This window comes from Propithecus coquereli, unplaced genomic scaffold (assembly GCF_000956105.1).
Source record: "Propithecus coquereli isolate 6110/MARCELLA unplaced genomic scaffold, Pcoq_1.0 Scaffold12, whole genome shotgun sequence".
Taxonomy (NCBI): Eukaryota; Metazoa; Chordata; class Mammalia; order Primates; family Indriidae; genus Propithecus; species Propithecus coquereli.
Window position 1 is genome coordinate 4,111,290 of NW_012136080.1, and position 14,117 is coordinate 4,125,406.

The 14,117-nt window shown below is 37.3% G+C and overlaps 1 protein-coding gene across 1 annotated transcript in view; it reads left to right on the forward strand.

Moving 5' to 3' along the window:
* The first annotated feature begins 6,118 nt into the window (after positions 1-6,118).
* SATB1 (SATB homeobox 1) overlaps positions 6,119-14,117 on the forward strand; it is a 90,408-nt gene continuing 82,409 nt past the window's right edge. Inside the window, exon 1 of the mRNA XM_012664242.1 lies at positions 6,119-6,326. The gene's annotated coding sequence lies outside the window, so the exon portion shown is untranslated. The remainder of the gene's footprint in view (positions 6,327-14,117) is intronic.

Here is a 14,117-nt window from a genome sequence, read left to right on the forward strand (position 1 = left end):
CCCCCGCTAACATCTCCTCCCTCCCCCTCCTTCTCTTCCTTCCCTCGGCCCGGCGCGCTCGATCGCTCGCTCCTCGCCTCGCTCTCCCCTTTAAACGCCCACTTCGGATGGGGAAAGAAGACAACTTGAAGTCAAGTTGCAATTAACTTCCGCGGCAGCCGCAGCTCCGGCGGCGGCGGCAGAAGAGGCAGAAGCCGCCGCCTGGGAAGTCCGACGCCGGCGCGCCCGCCCGGGGAGCCGATCCTGGTCTCCGGCCCGCACTCGACAGCCACTGCCGCCCCCAACGCCCATGCCTGAGTAAGTTCTGCTCTTTTGCCTCCCCTTCCCCCCCCACTACTCTTGCTCTTTTACTTCCATCTCTGTCTTTCCCCGGAATCCTTCCAAACTTCTCTGTAGCACCCACCCTGCGCTCCTCGCTGGCTCCGCTCTCTGGGCGCCTGGCGGCAGGGGTCTTCCGAGCCCCTTCTCTCGCGCCCAGCCCGGTCTCAGAGGAGTGGGGTGAGAGAGTGAGGGAGAGCGGTCGGGATGGGGGACTTGAAGAAGCCGTTCGTTCTCTGTCACTGTGCGAACACACGAACACACCTGCCCAGCAGTCCCTCTCTGAACCAACTCCTTCTGGTCATCGGTATGGCCCCTTTTAGAAGAGAAAAGGGGAGTGGAAAAGACCGAAAGAAGCAAATGGGGAAACGGGGAGCTCGTCTGTGTGCCCCGGAGCCGGGCGGGCAGTGAAGTGCCCGGCGGAGTGGGTGGGGGACTGGAAACGTTCCCCCGCCGGTCGCGATCGGCTCAGCATCCTTCCCCTGTCCATCCCCGCCTTCCTCCGCTCCCCGCCGGCGCGGCTGGTTGGAAGCGTCTGCGGAGAGGGGCCTGGGAAGTTTGTGGCAACTTCTCCATCCCGGAGCCACTCGGGCGCCGGGGCGCTCAAGTTGGAGCCCGGAGTTTAAAAGCGGCGGCGCTCCGCGTTTCGAGACTTCGCCGGCTGGAGCGAGGTCGGTGCTGGAGTGACTGTGCCTTTGGAGTTGGGCTGGAGGCAGAAGGAAGGGCGGCCTTCTTAGCGAAGGCTGGGACATCGCAGGTGCAGCCTCGGGGTCCGCACCGCATTTGCCTCCTGCGGTCCAGACCCGAGTGCGGTGGCCTTCTCCGAGAGCTCCCATGCCAAGGCTCCCGGGGCGGCGGAACCGGGGTTTGGGAAACCGTGACGAGAGGGACAAAGCAGGTAGGTGGCAGGTCTGGGGAGTGCCACGTGCGTACTGGGGAAACGCATTGAGCAGAACCCTCTTAGGATGACCCCAGAAGGCCGAGAGGGGAGAGGAGTGGAGGGCTGTTGTTGGAGGTTTTGGCCCTGGCCTTCCCTAGGGCGTTGCAAATTTCACTTACAAGTGTCAGCCACCGGGTTGTCTCTCAAAGTGTCCTGGTTGGCAACTTTGACCTCTGCGCCCTTTCTCAGCGAACTTTCTCAGCGGCAATATGGATTCCCAGGCAAATGTTGTAGGACTTGGACTCCACACGAATGTAAAAGAGACAGGGAAAACAGAAAGACACCCTGTTCCCGGGAGAGAACCTTAATGCCCTGACTGACTGAAGTTCCATGCTTGCATCCTTGGAGGCCAGGGGACCTGACTTTCTTAAGAGGACAGAGGAGGCGGGTAAGAATGAGTAAAATGCGACTGCTCCTGTCAGGTTTTGTCCTAAGCAGTCCCTGAAATTTACGGTGTTTGTGCTGCTGACAGAGTAGCTCATCCCGTTGGAACTTAATTGAAATTTACACCCTATCTAAAGTGGATTTTTCTGAGATGTCAGGAATGTGAGATTTATTCTATAGTCAAATGTAGCTGCAAAAAACAAAAACAAAAACACATACTTTAAGTCTGGAGAAAGTAAGGTTGAGGTGTTTGCACTAAAAACCTTTAATCTCGTGTGTGGTACTAGTGCCATGATTTAGCAGCAGTCTTTTATTTCTATTGCATATTATTTTGGTAGAACAGTAGTACATTGATATACTGGCTGCTCCAGTCTGCTGGCAAACATTAGCATTCAAGCTTACATTTTTGACAAATGTGCAGACAGGAATAGCATGAATAGGCATCTTAAATATTAACAACCTAAGCATCTGTTGTGAAACAAATTTAATATATTTACTCTGTTTTTCTCACATTGTTAGAAAAGGTTATAATAAGTGCATAATTTCAACTTTAGTTAGCAGAAGTAACTGGCTGTATCTTTCACTACCTCTCCAAGTGTTTAACACAATCACCAGACATAAATACTTTAATTAACTTGGTTAAGCACGTTATTAAATACACTTTAGACAATGTGCATAGTATGTAAAATGTAACAGTAGCAAAATATGTATCCTATTTGTGCACATTTTAAATGACTATGCATTTTATAAATATGCCAGCTATGTTTATTCTTCACCTTCACTTGACACTTATTACTTCATATTTTTTGTAGGGGAAACAATATTTTAAATGTAGAATTGTTCAGTCATATGTAATATGTAGTATGTAAACAGCTATAAAATACAAAGCATTAATAAATTTGAATATGGCTACATGTAACAAGATTATACAAGAGAAATAAAATCACTACTCAATTTTGTATTCCTTTCTGAATTATGAATACAAATGATGGATGAAAAAAGAACATATAGGGATTTCCCTCCTAAAGTACTAACTCCTTAAAATGTGTGTGTGGGGGGGTGGGGGTAGGGGGAAAGAGACAGAGAAAGAAGACCTAAAGAACTTCCAAAAGACTGAATAGTTATTTCCAGAATCAATGCATTCCTCACTTTCCCACAAGCTGAAATATGTAATAAATAATAGTGCTTTGTATGTAAAAGTATTCAAAAGGAATGCCTTTTGTTCAGTTGTTGTAATAAATTAATATATTCTTTGGTTGATAATCTACAAAAGTAGTTCTTTTGTATCCCAGCATCTTTAACAAGAAGAACAACAAAATGAATATTGGTTTATTTCTGCAGACAAATCTGTTGCCAGCTATATGAACCTGTGATTGAATAAGATATGATATGCTGTATGATGGTTAAGAAATATTACATTAAATTAGTAAAGACTGAAATATCTGGAGGAGAATTTCAATTATTTTTTCATGTGACAGGTTGTGGATTGTAAATTAGGCCTAAAAGGTCAGGTGACAGGCACCTGTTCCTCATTATTGTAAAAATCTTTTGGTTACAAACACTATTAAGCTAAACACAACATGGATATACAGCAGGGACTCTATATAGCACTCTAGTGGTTTTTCATCTGCTCTCTAAATTTTCATAAGGGCCATATATAGATATGCCCTTTACACAAATACATCATTTCTTCCATAGATGTTATCCTGGATGACTGTAACTAATATTATATTAGTGCTTGGAATTGATGAAGTATATAAAATAAATCCTTATGACTAAATCAATCTTCAGACTATGTCTAGACACATTATAGTCAAATGCAAAAATATTCTTTCTAAACCCTTCTTTTTCCTTTATAATATACTGATTATTAGAATTTTGTTTGTGTTTTAAATAGAAACTTCCTCAAATTGCCTTTTATATTTCTTAGATGAGTTCCCATTTTAAATGATGCCATGAAATATTTTGCTCAGTACTCATAAATAAAAAGAAAATTAGTTGCTATATAGTGACATAGTTTTATGGCACACATAAAATAGAAAAAAATACATTTTACATGAATGCTGTTGGGAAGGGTATCATCATTTGATCTCTAAACCTGCTGCGTCTCTCAGGAGAGTTCAGCAATATTTCTATTAGAATTAAAGAGTGTGGTTTTATTTTTATGAATGGTTTACTCTTAGATATTTCAGAGAGCAGAATAAGCATACATATTGAAAAGATTAAAGTAGCACAAGGTTGCAAAATATTAAAGGTGCTAGTTGCTTTTAATTAGCAAATGAGGAAGATTTTGAGTAAATTAGATAACTTAGATTATTAAATTTTATGTTATTTAAATATGCTTTTGTCTTTTTGGTTTTGTATAGTTTATGCTTATTATATTAAGTATTCATTTTTAGCATTTGTGATCAGATTACAGAATAGTCATTACTCTTGCTTTTCAAATTGATTTGGTTTTCAAACTCCAAAACTCTGTGATGATTTTTACAAATTGGTTTACATTTTGACAGAACAGAGTTAAGTTAATTAATCGATCAGGCACGAAAAATCATCCACAGTAGGGTATATTTTCTGGTAAAATGAAAGTTATGTTTCAGCATGATGAGCATCAGGCTTCAGTAATCTGTTCCTCGTATGGAATGAACACTTCCTACTTCGAGCTAGCAGGCACCTACTGTTTATTTACGCTGCATTAAACTGACAGCTCAGCAATCAGAGGAAAAATATTACTTACCTTCCTGAAGTAAATACCAGTTTATAGGTTAGTGCACGTATTTATATTCCTGTCACCACTAAATAACGGCTCTGTCTCCGTTTTAATATCTACCTGTGCTATAATCCAAGGCTTCAGACTCTTCCTGGTTGGGGATAGGGGTCGAGAGGAGTTTTTCTTATTTCCCAGTGGCAAAACTTGAAAGAAGAGTAATTTCATCGTCTCTTTTCTGTCATGTGAGAACCAGTTGAAAGAAATGTTATGCACTTTTACTTTGCACACCTCAACTATAACATCAAAACCTCCAAAAAATCAGTATGCCACTTAAAATAGTCATCTTAAAGCAACCTCAGGACAAATATGTTCAAACACATTCAAGTGTGTGTTTGCTAAATTAACTGTCTACAAAGTTCCAAATAGATTGTACTATTTGATTCCTTAGATAATAACTTCAATGAAGTGTCTTTCTTTCCAAGTCTTAGATGGAATGTTTGAGTTTTTAATGGAGTTCGGAAAATGCATACAAAGGGGGCTCATTGTTTTATTGATTGATTGATTCTCCTATCTTTTTTCTGTAAGTATTCTTGCCTCCTTTATTTGTTTTCTTGCTAATCTGACATCCTCAAGGTAAGGGAGATTTCTACTTATAATACTAAACGTATTTGTTGTTTTCTTTTAAAAGTCCGTCTCTTTCAAGACCCCCTTAAAATGTCAAAGTACTGTTAAAGTTGAGTTCCAAAACTCATTATTAACTTGACAGAATGCTTATGTGTTCTTAAATTATCTAAGAAGCTCTCGTACTCATTGTCCATACACAGTTGTCAATCTCTAATCACATATTCTGCTGACATCAGAGTAGAATATGGTCTTAATACAGCATATAAATCAAATCTGTTACACAAGGTTCTTCTCCTTCACTATACCAAAGAAAAAGTGTCTACTATGGTAATTTATATTTCATTTCTAACTGCTATTCTCAATGGTAAGTCTATTTAAACTTGATGTCTTCATAGAGTGTGATCAACACATTAACACATTATTTTGTACTTTTGAACTTATGCCAATGGTACCTTGTGCTGTTTATTTTTTTAAAAGTCTTTTTTAAGATCAGATATTTCATTTCAGAGTAAATAGATACAGATTGTGTGTATATATATTCAGGGTGAGATTTAGTAGTGTAGCAATTCTCTAGCATATTGGCCTATTTTTATTCTTTCAAGTTATTCTGTATCATTTCCACAGTTGTTGCTGTCTGAAAGTTCATAATAGAAATTCTAATCACCTCTTTCAATGGACTTTCAAGGAGGTAATTCAGTTTATGCGGTGATCTAGTTTAGTTACAAGAGATGAAAATTAGTTAGCGGGTACTTCAGGATTTATGTCCCTAGTTTCTGCCGAAATTTATCCAGTCCAGTTATTTGACATTTGGTAGAGAAGTGTCTTGTAATCAAAAATTGAGTTGGTTCAATTTCCAGTAGAGGAAAGATCTTGCTGGATAAAACATTTAACTGTGCAGTATTTTATTATATTCATCTCTCATTTTAAAGCTTGCTTATTGTTCCATGCATTTTTGAGTACCTAGGGGTGCAGGTCCCCCAAATGAGGCTGAAATGCTTGCAGAGGAAGCAGATGTCGGGCTGCACCTGGCTGTGCTTTTACTAGTAAGACTGTGGACCTAAGCTGGCCCCCTCCTCTGCACCCCTTCCCCCAGGTGTGCAGGAAGTAGAGGGCGTTATACTGGGTGAAGTGGGTGGACTCTACCCAGAGCTATGACCTGATTTGTGACGCACCCTCAGAACTGCAGTAATGGTCCAGCTGCTTCACAGGCAACTGGTAACCACTTCATTGGGGATGTTTCTGCCTTGCTAGCAGTGCCAGAGAGAACTTCATCATTGTCATCTCATCAAAGACTACTTTTTCAGACCTCTCCTGTAGGGCTGGATTCAGAGAGCAGCCTCTGATATTTGGAGGGTAAGTGCCAGAAAGTTCCTACAGTCAGTTCCATACAGAGAATCAGAGCTCCAGTCACAGTGAAAGATAGGTGGTTAGTGTTCCGGAGAGGTCTTTCTGTTGGGATATTGCTTTTTCTCAGCTATAGATGATCTGGGACCAGATACCAAGAAAAATTCTTCAGTGGGCATTCTTTTTTGGCTATGATAGCAAGCTCCCAGGGGAAATTATTAGATCTTCTTTCCTTACGATACTTAAAGAAAAGGTAGTCAGTCAATCTGCATGAGGGGGACTTCCTTAGATGCAGTTTTCCTGGAAGCAAGGTGTATAGTAGAGTTGATTTCTAGAAATTCCTCTATAGTCTTATTCAGTGGTTTCTAATATGCTGTTAAGAGCATGTAAATGACAATTTGGACTTTGAGTGTTTATAATGTTAAGGATTTTAAGATAAAAGAGGTTTTATGTTATAAATATTTTATTGTAATAATTATTATAAATAAAATAGAACCTAGTGTATGCAGATATCTTTGAAATGGAGATAGTCTTGAATATACCGTATCCATAATTAGCTGTTTGATATTGAATGCAATTGAGTTTTCCTGTAGTGAACCAGACAATGGAAATCATTGAGGATTAACAAAAGGGCTATGTTATTCTTGATACAACAAGCCTTTCTTTCTCCCAGAAAATATTTTATCAGTGAATGAAGTACTGAATTAATGCTTTTAATAAATTAAAATGCTTGCCGTTTTAAATTTTAAAAAGTCTATCTGTAGAATTGATAAAATAATCCAAATGTTTTTCTTTGTATTTTCACCAACAGAAATGATACTTAGATGTCCTATTTAATGGTAGACAGATTTCTCCAGACTGTGAGAGGAAAGGACAATGTTTTAATAACTTAATAATTTTTTTAAAAAAATTTTCTTAGAGATGGGCTCCTTTTTGGGTGGTTTAAGAGGACTTGAAACAATTTAGAACATTGTCTTCAAAGTTTAAAAATGACAGACTCAGTTTGTATTGAGGTACTATATTTTAATAATACTGTATGCTTATTGGTGTTATTAGAGCAGTAGACAGTTAATTACAGCCTTTTCTGAGACATGTTAACTATATATTACCAATCATATTAAAAAAGAATGATGTATACTCTTACATGCAAGCTGCTGCTTGCTGGACTCTTTAAAAAAATTCTTTTAGAATGTATGGAGTCTGACTCTTGGTCCAGAATCATCAAAGGTTTTCTACTAAAACAACTTAATTTTAAAACTTTTCACTGAGTTATAAAATTTTTCTCTTTTTTTTCCCTTTACAATTGATGTTGGCTTGATACCTTTTGCCAGTGTCATTAGAAATTGATGCCCCTCAGCGGTTTTAGCTTTGCTATATCGTATTTTGAGATGCCCACGTTTTCTTGTCTTTTGATGACTGGCCAACATAAACCATTAAAAGCTTATTGAGTTGATTTAGCACCTCTTAATACTTATTTTTGTGGAATCATTTTAGTTGCTGTTTCTTTAGCCAAATTATGTTTAATTAAAATTCTGTATAACCTAATTTTGAAATACATTTCAGCAGTTGATCACGGTAGTAGTTCTAAGATTATTTCATTATCCAAATCTCAAACCTGAGTTTTGGCTCTGGCAAGGCAAAACAATGGGTGACTGACACTAGAGAGATTTCAAACTGGACTTAGCCTTAGAGATTTCTAACAAATTGGTTAACTCTTTGAATTCCCATAGTAAATTTGAATCTGTAGACCTTGTAACCTTGTAATATGGCACTTAAAAATGCGCTAGTATTCCCACTTTCTGAAGTTTGTAAGTGCTGTTCTTATTTATTTCTACAACGTGTTAAACTACAGAGACGAAAGTAATTGTAAGGTACATGTCTGTGTTATATGAAATAGTAGGAACTTCACAGTATTCTGTGCCTTGCACATAGTAAGCACTCATTAGAAAATTGCTAAGTTAATGATAAAATATTAAACGTAGCATGTGCTGATACAGATTTATTGGGAAAGGAGACTTTTCTTCCAAATTTGTTGTCTTTACTGTGGTTATCTGAACACTTAGTCTACATATGCCCCGTTTTCTGGATAATTGGATTTTTTTTTTTTTAACTATGTGCTTTTTTTTTTTTGACAATAGCACCAGAGTCTCTGTTTTATCCCCATTGTCTGACCTTCGGTATTAGGTTAACTATCTCTGATGAGGTTCATGGTTCTTTGGTGTTTGGTTGTGGTAACAAACCCTATTGCAGTCAACACAGAGCACTCCCCTGAGTTCTTTGTAGTTTAGCAGCCATTAGAGGTCTTTCTGATATTTCAGAACCAAAAACGCTATGCACTAGTAGTGGCTCAAGGCTGATTGACCTCTATTTGTTCATTCCTGTGATAGTGATTTTTTTCAGGATACCGTTGAATAAATATCGAGCACGTTTATGGCATAAAAAGACATTTTCCATTGTAGCTATATACCCTTTAAAAAATGGTCTAAGTTAGGGTGTTTATGTTAATGAAGATTTCACTCCGTTCTTTAAAACTAATACTAGAGTTGCAATAAGGTTATGTTATCTACATCTAAAACATTGTGAAAAGTTTGGAGTATTCTATGAAAGTTATCTAAAAAAGATACTTCCTTTTAAAATTTATTTTCTTTTTAAAATGTATGTGGGGCTATGTGCAAGACAGTCCTATTTAGTTACACAAAAGAAAGTATTCCTTAAGTAGTGCGCTGCTGTGTGACCTATTACATTATCATGCACATTCTGTCTCTTTAAAAACCGTCTCCTCTATTTGCCCTATTAATTGTTGATATGTTGCCATCCACGAGAAAAAAATTAGAGCTGTAATTAAATAATCATGTGATGCTCCTTAGTGCCAGTGAGAGCAAACTCATTTTTCCAGGCCTTGATGGTCACTGATTATTGTATTACTACCGGCTTGCTTTATTTTTTTTAATGATTCTCTATCTGTAGATTACCTAACCAATGTCCTTCTTTTTAAAATTAAAGAAAGTAGAAAACATTCAGCCAGTTAATTGGCTAGAGGTCCTCAGGGACATAAGGTAGACATACCTTTTTTGCTTTTGGTCACCTGGTGGGTTCTTTGGGGAGGCTACGTCAGTGGTGTGGTTGCCTGCCATTTAATTTACACTGGTGTTTTGGCTGGGATGGAGGCATATGGGGAATGCCAGGAGAATTACAAAAGGAGACGGGTATTAAAATTCAGAAATGATTAAAATTGAAATAAAAGGATGCTGCTTCTTTGCCAGTACTCTGGCAGTCATAATGACACATAGAGATTAGTTTCCACCTTCATCTTTTCCTTCTTTCTCATTTCCTCTTGTTTATTGTTGACACATTTTCCTTATGTCTGTCTCCCGTCTCTGTGTCTCTGTATCTTTTTGCACCATTATGCATTCCTACTTCTCCCTCTTTCTGTAAGCATGGAGAAGCCTACTTAACCTTATTATAACAATAACAGAATAGGTTATTAATATTTAATATGCACATGATTAAAATTTCTCTCCCTTAAACAAAGGTCAGCTGTATTATTATTAACTGGCATGTAATTTTTCATTTAAAATTTTCTTATTCTGCCCCTTGCTGTTTCTGAAATGCAGTTTACTTTAGTAGTGATTTAATACATAACGTTTAGAAAACTGTGGTCGGCTAGTGAGAAAAGAACTTACCAGTCATGGATAATCAATTATGCATGAACTGAGATGTAACAGATGGAATCTGGTGAGTTAAAGTTTCTCTTTTCCTTAGTGGTTTTTTTTTTTTTAATTTGTTTGTTTGACACCTGTCTCATATAGAGATAAACATCTAACAAAGTATGTAAGAAATTTCCTTACATTTTTATTTTCTCTTTAAAGTGAACTTAATTTTTTAAATTAAATTTAAAAACAAAGAATTTTTTATGTGGTCTTAAAGATTATCAGATTCTGACTCATAATTTTATAGTTACGGAACCTGATCCTGCTTAACTAATGAAGGATCACTCAGCTAGCAAGTAGAGTAAGAAGAAGCAAGACCCAAATCTAGTTTCCCTATCTTTTCTCCACTACTTTTCCCACTATTCCCTTCATCCTCTCTTTTGCGGGAGTTGCTTAATAATGGGGTGTTAACACTAACTGGATTATAAAGGCTTTCTAATGAAAACTGTGGTAGACTAGTTTTAAATTGTGTAATACTCTCTTGCATGACATGCAAATATTATCTCTATACATACGTCATGTTATACTATATGTATATCATACATACATTTACTCATACTTGGATGTTGGCCAAACAGTTGGATTTGTTAAATCTATTGAGAATGCCAAAGATTGGTTTTACATCCTCAACTGCAGCATATGCCAGCCTTGAAGATGCATTTACACTTGCTTGCAGTGTTGTAAATTTTTAGTGACAAAACTCCTTTGTTCAAAGTGAAGTAAGTTATTTTTGAGAGCCTTGTTACCTCCGAGGAGAGATAAGGAGTTTAATTTTCATTAAACATAATGTGAATATGTGGTATTTCTTCAACTGTTAAAGTAATAAAAGAATAGTGGATATTGACCATCTTTAAAGCAATACAGTCTCAATACAGTTACAAGCTGGTACCCATCAAAATTTTTCATAAACATGCTGTTTGTTTCTCTCCCAAATGTATTTATGTATAAAAAAATACAAATGAAAATAGTCTTTACAAAATAAATGAAATGAAATGATTAAAAAAATAGCCTCGAGGCTCTCTAGTTCTTTTTTTAAAGTTATACTGTAGCATTATTTATCAATTTTTTGCTTCATATCAGCTGGAAATTTGCATGTATATTTATAGTCCATATTAGTTATCTAATGAATTAAATTTCACAATAAACACACTAATAAAGAAAAAGGCACCTGCAAGATAGGTAACCGAGTATGCTTTAGTTGCAGCTATAAGCTATTTTTTTGTATTTTATTTAATGCTTTTACACATAATAAATATATCTTTTTAATATGGCTTCACTATGTATTAATATTGCTTAATCATGCATATCAGAAAAAATGCATATATGTAGGTATGAACTTTAATAAAATATGATTTATACATCAATTTCTAATTCATTAAAGACTCCATTATTAAATATAAAAGCCCCTAATATAAAATCAGTAGGAATACAGGATGTAAAACAGAATATAGAACAGTATATTGTAGGAAAAGATGATATTTCAGATTATTATATGTAGAAGTAAATAATCCTTATTACTATCGCTAAAAAAGTAACTGACAAAATTAAATTTGAAAGCCTTTTGATTTTTGCAACAAAAATTATTTTCTTTTATTAAAAAAACAGAATCTGAAATCTTTATATGTAGACAATTTGTAAATTATTACTTTATACAATCGTTGCAGTTGCAGCTGTGCTGCATGTGTGTGACACTCTTAAGTACTGTTCAACTGAAAGGGTCAACTATTTCATGAATCCAGTTAATTTTTACTGTTTTGAAAAACATCCAAAAAGAATTTTTGGACTTAAGGTACTCTTATTTGCTTGTTTTTGTCTATGTTTCTTTCTCTCCTTTTGCTAAGATATTGTATTGAATAAAACCTGAAAAGAAAACCATTTTCTTACATTGGAGGACCCTCAAATTGGGTAGGATCTTGGTCTCTAATTACCAATCCATGTTAATTATCCTTGGGTCAGGTATTCATAATATGAATTAATTATCACGCATAGACTGGACTGTAGCTGTTAGCAGGTAAGGACAAAGCAGTGGAAGGTTGTGGGTGGGGATGGGTTTGTTCACTATATTGTAGCTCACTATTTCTCTGAAGCTTGGCATAATATTTTCGTGATAATATCTATCTACCAATCTTAGGAATAGATGAAAGAATTGTTTTGCTTTAGTTCTTTTGTTTTTAAAAAATTTTTATTATGGTAAAATATATATAACATAAAGTATGCCATTTTGACAATTTTTAAAGTGTAAAATTCAGTGACATTAATTACATTCACACTGTTGTGCAGTGATCACCACAATCTGCTTCCAACTCTTTTCCATCAGCCCAAATAGAATGTACTTTAGTTTTGAATTAAACTTCTCCTTCAATTCAACAAATTTCAAGAGTAATGGTGATATTTAATCATTGTCCAGGTGTGGAGCATTTATTTCTAATGGTGGCTTTCCTTCCCAATGGACAAGCCCTGGTCCAGTGCCTCATGGCAATGGGAATAGCAGCACAATATCAGATATTGCCTTCGGCTGATGTTTCCACAAAAATGACCTGGATTAGGATTCAGGCACATCGTAACCTCAAACTCTTTGTCCCTCCAATTATGCTAGGAAAGATTAGCAATAACTTTCACATCGCTAAGGAAATTTGGATGATATGTACATCTTGGCTAAAGCTTGATTGGGAACAGTTGCTGTTTGACTTCACTGGAATTAAAAATCAGGGGATTTTACCCTGAGCTTCCTGAGACTATTAAAGGCATAGTAGCTAGGACTGAGAATGTCCTGCAGTTGTCTCCTTGGCATGGTCAATCTGAATACTTTGGTTCTGCTTAAGTGCAATGACTTGGTCTGGAAATAAGTTGAACGATTTTCAGCTGTTTAAGAAGCCCACTCAGGGTGGAACAGTTTTTTTGGGAGAAAAATCAAGCTCAACTATATTGAAAAAAGAATTAGAGGAAACTCAGATGGTTCTGGCTCCAGTAAATAATACACTGGTTTTAGAACTGTACTTCCATGTGTAATTTTGTGGTTAGTTGCTTATGTCTGTGATGATAAATCACATACCTGCACAGGATTTCTGGCACCCCAGTAAATCTCATGCAAGTGCCCAAATGCTAATTTATTATGGTTCCTCAAATAGCATACCTATATTTGCCAAATCAATGATCTAATAGCTTACCCTACTTCCATTTTTACTCTGTTTTGTTTGTTTGTTTGAAACAAGTGGTTTGCCTGCACATACATTTTTTAAATTTGGGGCCACTGCTGGTTCTTAGAACAACCTTAATTTTTCCAAGTGATCCTGGGATTGGGTTAAGAACTTCACCTTGGGAGTGTCCTAGCAGGCATATTTGATTCTCTATATCCAAATCATTACCTAAGCCAGTAGATGCCAAACCTGGCTGTATATAGAATCACCTTGGGAGCTTCAAAAAACTAAATGCCTGGCCCCTGCCTCAGCCATTCTAATTTAATAGACATCTGGATTGTGATCCCACCAACTGGTTTTACTTCTTAAGACTGTCAATAAGCATTCTTAGAAACAGTAACTTATCAAAAAAAGTTCTTGAATTTCCTCCCCATGGTTGCAGGCCCAGTGTGAGACTCTGGGGGTGGGAGGGGAAATATATATATATATACACACACACACACACACACACACACACACATATGTATATATATGTGTATATGTAAGTAAACCTTCAAGTGCTTACAGTCTTGAAATTTGGAGGGGCAGACATATAAATATGGAATGTCATATTGCATGCTGGACAGGTAGTGTGATGGAGCATCGAGAAGGAAATAACTAACAGCTGGAGAATGCTTTGGATAGAAGAGGTGAAATCAATCATATTAAAGGAGATGGGAGAAGGGAGGACCCCACATAAGAAGGGGCAGAAAGGGCACTCCAGGAACCATGGGGGAAAAAAATGAGGCATCCTGGCAGACTCAATGGCAGTTGCAGAAATCGTTCCTGCTCCCTACTCAATTTTGGATCTGGGTCTGGCTAGAGTGAGTGCCGTGGCATTAGCCTAGCTCACAGCAACCTCAAACTCCTGGGCTCAAGCGATCCTCCTGCCTCAGCCTCCCCAGTAGCTGGGA